Here is a 7,150-nt window from a genome sequence, read left to right as displayed (position 1 = left end):
TATATATATATATATATATATATTGCAGACTCGAATTATTTTGTGATTTATTTTATTTTATACGCTAGGCTAAGCCACAGCGCCTCAAATGTTATCCTTTTTTTGTCAACTGAATTTATTAGGAAAAACATGAAAAAAAGAAGTATTTTCTGACTTTCTTATATATATATATATATATATATATATATATATATATATATATATATATATATATATATATATATATATATATATATATATACATTTTTTATTTTACATGTATGTATATAATTATATATATATATAAAATGTATATATATATATACATTTTATATATACAATATATATATATGTATATATATGTATATATATATATATATATATATATTTATTATTATTTTTATTTTATTTTACATATATGTATATAATTATATATATATATAATGTATATATATATACATTTTATATATACAATATATATATATATATATATATATATATATATATATATATATATATATATATATATATATATATATATATATATATTTATATATATATATATATTAGAGATGCGCGGTTTGCGGACACAACCGCGGAGTCCGCGGATTATCCGCGGATCGGGCGGATGAAATTAAAAAAAATAAGATTTTATCCGCGCGCGGGTCGGGTCGGGTGGATTAATTAGATATATATATATATATATATATATATATATATATATATATATATATATATATATATATATTTTTTTTTTTTGCGGGTGGCAGTTAAACCAATTCGGAAATATATATACATAGTTAAATGTTGTTACCCACATACGAAAAACGAGCAGGCACCTGCTGCATATGCCACAACAGAAGAAAAAAAAAGAAAAGAGATGGACACTTTTACGGAGCGGAGAAGGGACGCCTCGCCGGGGTCCGGGACCGAGGCCCCTTCCCCCGAGAGGGCCCCACCGGGAGCCGTAGCTGAGGCGATCCGCGAGAAGGGCCCGACGCACGTCCAGGGTCACTACCGCGCCCACCGCACCGACACCCCGCCTCGTCCGCCTTCGCCGCGGCCGGCGTCACGCGCAGCAGGTAAGCAGCTTACCTGCCCGCCACCCCCGTGGCCGGGGGCTCGTAACAGGGGTCACTCCGCGCGCTCCGCCCGCGCAGCTTACCTGCCCGCCACCCCTGTTGCCGGGGGCGCGTAACAGGGGTCACTCCGCGCGCAGTGCGCTCACGAAAGGGGTGGGGCTCACCCTGGTTGATATAGAGAGCAGGACGGTGGCCATGGAAGTCGGAACCCGCTAAGGAGTGTGTAACAACCCACCTGCCGAATCAACTAGCCCTGAAAATGGATGGCGCTGGAGCGTCGGGCCCATATACCCGTCCGTCGCCGGCAGCGAGACGCGCTTGGAGGTGCGCTTAGCGCGGCTCCCATATGATTGCGCACTGGTGTGCGTCTGGGTCGTGACAGTGTGGCACGCGAAAGTCTGTGCTGCGTTGGATCAGTCTCCTTTCTTTAACAGGCAAAAGCTTTATAACCTCAGTGAGGTTATAAACTCATTCGTTAAAAGGACTCTATAGTAATATAAAGCGAATTTTTCTGGACATTATCATGCAAGAAAAGTTTATTTTTGGGACCGCGATCACCGCGTAATGATTTTTAAAGGTTGCATGACAAACATTTGGCGCCATCGGCAAGATGGCGCCAGTATGTGCTTTGGCCTGCCGTCTCTCGCTGTCAGCTCTGTTCGTTTTTGTGTTTTTTGCGTCTATTTTCGTCTCTGTCAGCTCACTGCTTGTGTATGACCGCCAAACACTGTTGGATCTTTGCCCCTCTCCCACTGATATGATCAACTTCGACGTTGGTTTTTCGACGTCCCAGTCAGCTTTTTCACCTGGCCGGATTCCTGCCTTCCTTTCCCGCCCCCTGGCTCCTCTCCCCCGGCGGAAGCGTCTCCGGCGCCGCGGTAAACGTGGCGGCCAGCTGGTGAAAGTTAGGGCACTCCTGGCCCGGCTTCCCGTGGCTCCCCGAAGGATGAATGGTGCGGTATCCGGTCTCCTCCTGCACCCACGCTCGCTCGATCCGATCGGCTCCTGGCTGGTTCCTATCGTTGGTTTGGAGGAAGAAGCTTGCCGTCGTCGCTCCTGCTGTCCCCGCCCCCGGAGGCGCGGGGTGGATCACCGCCACCTGCGGGCTGTGTGTCGGGCCCCACCCGGATTAATTGCGGCCTTGGACGTGCTGGCCCCCGCCAGGTTCGGTCTTGTGAACGCAAGATCTTTGACAAACAAAACTTTTATCCTGAAGGATTTCTTCACTTCCCGCGGACTGGACTTCCTCTGTGTGACGGAGACATGGCTGAGAGCTGGTGAGTCCGCCCCTCTTAATGAACTTCTGCCTCCGGAGTGTTCCTACTTTAATTCCCCACGGCCGTCCGGTCGAAAAGGAGGAGGATTAGCAGTCGTTTTTAAAAATGACTTTAAATGCCGTCAGATCCGCCTACAATCCTCCTTTTCAAGCTTCGAACTGTGCATGTTTGAACTGGGTCTTTCTGATGTCGTCCTGTGTGCCGTCATCTATCGACCACCCAAGTACCACAAAGACTTTATAACTGACTTTTCTGAATTTCTGGCTGAAATCCTGCCCAAATATGATTGTGTCCTTATTGTGGGTGATTTTAATATTCACACCTGCTGTCCAGATGAGCCGCTTTCCAGGAGTTTCCTGAATATAATCGACTCATTTAACTTTGTACAGTCTGTGTGTGGTTCTACACATGAACGCGGGCATACACTCGATTTAGTGCTCTCGTATGGTTTGTGTGTTTTTAATTTGGACATTTGCGACGCTGTGTTCTCTGATCACATGCCGATCTTGTTTGATATTCCCACGCAGTGTCCAGTTAAATTGTGCGCACCGCCCCAACGCTCTCGCATGTTTAATTCTTCGTCTCCTGCTCGGTTCTCCTCTATTTTTTCGACTCTTTGTGATGATAATTCTGCAGCATCTGTGTGTCTGAATACTGAAGAGTTGGTTTCTGGGTTCAACTCTATCTGTTCACAAACACTGGACACGATCGCGCCTTTCAAATGCCGCCGCGCTAAAGCCACGCCTCAACCCTGGTTGAATGACGTCACTCGGGCTGCCAGGCGCGTATGTAGAAGAGCAGAGAGAAAATGGAAAAAAGACAGGCTGCATGTGTCCTTTGCCATTTTTAAAGAAAGCCTGTTTTCCTTTCAGATGACTGTAAAAGCAGAAATGAATATATATCTATCTCAGATTATATCTTCTAACTGTAACAACCCCAGAGTTCTGTTTAAAACTATTAACACTGTCATTGATGCTCCCAAATCTGCTGGTTTTGATGCTTCTTTTGAATTCTGTGAAAATTGTCTCCATTTTTTCACTGACAAAATTGTGTCAACTAGAGCCAGTCTATCTCAGCCTTCATATGACCCTTCTGTTCCCCTGCATTTCTCTTCTGTTTTCCATCAGTTTGAGCCGGTGTCCTTTTCTTTTTTAAGTGACACAGTTAGTCATATGAAGCCCTCTGGTTCTCCTGCAGATGCCCTCCCACCTCGCCTGTTTAAGGAGGTACTTGCTACTATTGGATCAAGTGTCCTTAACATTATCAATAGTAGCCTCTCTTCTGGAATAGTTCCAGTAGAGTTTAAACATGCAGTGGTACGACCTCTACTTAAAAAACCCAGCCTCGACCCCTCTCTCCTCTCTAACTTCAGACCTATCTCTAATCTTCCATACATTTCCAAAATATTAGAGAAGGTTGTCTACAGTCAGTTGCTGCCCTTCTTAGAGGATAATGGTATCACTGAGCTGTTCCAGTCCGGTTTTAAAGCCCTCCACAGCACAGAGTCAGCGCTTCTAAAAGTTTTTAACGATATCCTCCTGTCCACTGATTCTGGTAAATATGTTGTCCTGGTGCTTTTAGATCTGTCTGCTGCGTTCGACACCGTCGACCACGCCACCTTAATCACTCGTCTTGAGAACTGTGTGGGCATTAAGGGCGCCGCCCTTAACTGGTTCCGGTCGTACCTAACCAACAGGAGTTTTTGTGTAAAAGTAGACAGTTTTATGTCGTCCACAGCTCCTTTACCACATGGGGTCCCCCAGGGCTCAATCCTTGCCCCAATTTTATTTGCGCTTTACCTTCTCCCCCTTGGTTCTATTTTTAGGAAGTACAGTATTGCATTTAATTTTTATGCCGATGATTGCCAGATTTATTTTCCCATGGCACAAAATAACACGGTTCAACATCTTATTGACTGCCTGCACGACATCAAAGTCTGGCTTTCAGCTAACTTCCTGAGCCTAAATGAAGACAAAACAGAAGTTATGTTGTTCGGTCCAAGTCGCTCTCCCTCCCCCAACGTTGACCTCGGCACTCTGACCCCGTATCTCAGCGACTCTGTCACAAACCTGGGGGTAAAGTTTGACTCAGATTTTAAATTCGAAAAACAAATCAGCAGCGTCGTTCAAAAAAGCTTTTATCAATTACGCCAAATAGCGAAAGTGAAACCGCTTCTATCAAGACATGATCTTGAGAAATTAATCCACGCTTTTATCTCGACTCGTCTAGATTACTGTAATGCCCTGTATGTTGGCATTAGCCAGGCCTCCCTCGCCCGCCTGCAGCTCGTGCAGAACTCTGCTGCTCGTCTGCTAACACAGACCCGCAGACGTGAGCACATCACCCCTATTTTAGCGTCCCTTCACTGGCTCCCTGTGCGTTACCGAATACATTTTAAACTCCTTTTATTTGTTTTTAAATGTCTAAACAACCTCGCGCCAACCTATCTCTCCGACCTCCTTCAGCCTTACTGCCCCACCCGATCCTTAAGATCAGCCGATCAGCTGCTGTTGACGGTCCCTGACACAAGGCTGAAGCTTAGAGGTGACAGAGCTTTCGCCGTTGCTGCTCCCAAGCTCTGGAACGACCTACCCCTGAGTGTTAGACAAGCCTCCTCTCTTCCTGTTTTTAAATCTCTCTTAAAAACATATTTTTATTCCATGGCTTTTAACACTGAGTGATATCCATCCTGCAATGGCGCCCCATAATACACCTGCTGTGATCCTGTTTTTATGTTTTTATGTTTTTATTAATTCTATTTTAATTATTTATTTTTTATCATGTTCTGTTTGTGTTGTGTTGTGTTTGCTCGATACTCGTTTTATCTTTTAACCTGCTCATTGTACAGCACTTTGGCTACCCCTGTGGTAAATTTTAAATGTGCTTTATAAATAAAGTTGATTTGATTTGATTTGATTGATTTAACTGTCCCATGTGATCAGCCAGTGCGATTGGAAATCCATGCTCAATTATTGCCTCCGTAAATAAAACTTCGGCATTTATCACATCCAAAGAATCTGTTTGGGCGACGAAAAACGTTGAAAGTTTTCCACTTGTATCGCTAGCAACGGCATTAGACTTGTGTTTTTTTGTCCCAACGTGGTCTTTTACATCTCTAATTCCTCCGTGTCCGATCGAAAAATCTTGTCTGCACAAGGTGCAATTCGCGTAGTTTTCACCCTTTTTTTTTTTTTTAATTAATGAAAAACCCGGAATAGGTTGATGAAAACCGTACGAATTACGGGAAAACCGGAGTAGTTGGCAGGCTCACTAATGCCTTGCATCATCTATATTAGATCGGGCGGATGGCGGGCGGGTGCAGTTCTGATCAAACGTTACATCGGCTGGATGGCGGATGGTTGACGACTTTCTGACGCGGTTGCGGATGAAATAAATTGCCTATCCGCGCATCTCTAATATATATATATATACATATATATATATATATACATATATATATCCATCCATCCATTTTCTACCGCCTATTCCCTTCGGGGTCGCGGGGGGTGCTGGAACCTATCTCAGCTACAATCGGGCGGAAGGCGGTGTACACCCTGGACAAGTCGCCACCTCATTGCAGGGCCAACACAGATAGACAGACAACATTCACACTCACATTCACACACTAGGAACATTTAGTGTTGCCAATCAACCTATCCCCAGGTGCATGTCTTTGGAGGTGGGCGGAAGCCGGAGTACCCGGAGGGAACCCACGCAGTCACGGGGAGAACATGCAAACTCCACACAGAAAGATGCAAGTCACTGCCTCCAGGGGTCGCTGTGGGCCAAGCTCGTCTCCTTGGTGCTGATGCTGACCCACTACTGTACTGTAACAACACAAAACCAGTTTCTGCTCTGAATCACATACAAACTCTGAGACAACCACAACATTTTGGATTTGGCTTATTTTATTCCTTTTACACCAGAGGATCGACCCTCCTCATTTATCCAGGCTTCTGACCTGGACTGATGGACATCTCCCTGGCCGTTAACAGCAGCTTGTAACATTACACTGGAGTCTGGACTGAGCATTACAATCTTTGATATAGGACAGTGTAGAAGTTGCCCTCTAGTGGGTTCTTCAGACCACCACACACTGCTAGGAGAACCAGGAATTCCGGGTATAACACTGTTTTATTTTCATATAGTGCAGAGTCTTTTGCTTTCCAGCAAACTGTCTTTCTTTCCTGCGTCCGCTCCAACTCCAACTACTCGTCTCATCACGGCTGCTGCTAATACAGGCGTTAGGTGATTAGATAACAAGGCCCACTGTCAGGCTTGTCCCTGACAGTTTGACTGTGTTTTAGTTTTTCCTCTGCGTTTGTCTTAGTTTTCTGTCAGCGCTTTTATTTTGTCTTAATTTCCTGATTGTCGATGCCAGTGTAGCTGTAAGCGGTAGCGGTAAGCTATTTATTGTAGATGTTTTGTAGCTTGCTGTCTTTTTGTTCCTCGTCTTCCAGTTCCTGTTTTCCTGGCATCCTGTTTCCTGTTCCTAGTTCCTGGTTTGTGTTTTTTCCTTTATTTTATGAACATTAAATCTTGTTTTCCCGCACAATGCCTTCCACCTTCTCTGCATCTTGGGGTTCGTGTCCTACAACTCCTGACACCCACCTGGGCCATCTACGCACCTGTCGCTGTCTTCGAGGCCGGTCCTGGCAACACCCAGTTCCGCGGCAGGCCCGCGGGCCACGCCCCCCTCCACAGACAGTGATTCTCAAACTGTGGTACGCAGGCTCTATTTAGTGGTACGCCAAATATTCCCTGGTTTTATTTTCCGAAATTCAAACACAGTGTTACGGTTCAAACTATGTG

The sequence above is a fragment of the Nerophis lumbriciformis genome, linkage group LG18 (genome assembly GCF_033978685.3).
Source record: "Nerophis lumbriciformis linkage group LG18, RoL_Nlum_v2.1, whole genome shotgun sequence".
Lineage (NCBI taxonomy): Eukaryota > Metazoa > Chordata > Actinopteri > Syngnathiformes > Syngnathidae > Nerophis > Nerophis lumbriciformis.
The sequence above is the reverse complement of the archived record's forward strand: the minus strand, read 5'-3'. Positions refer to the sequence as shown.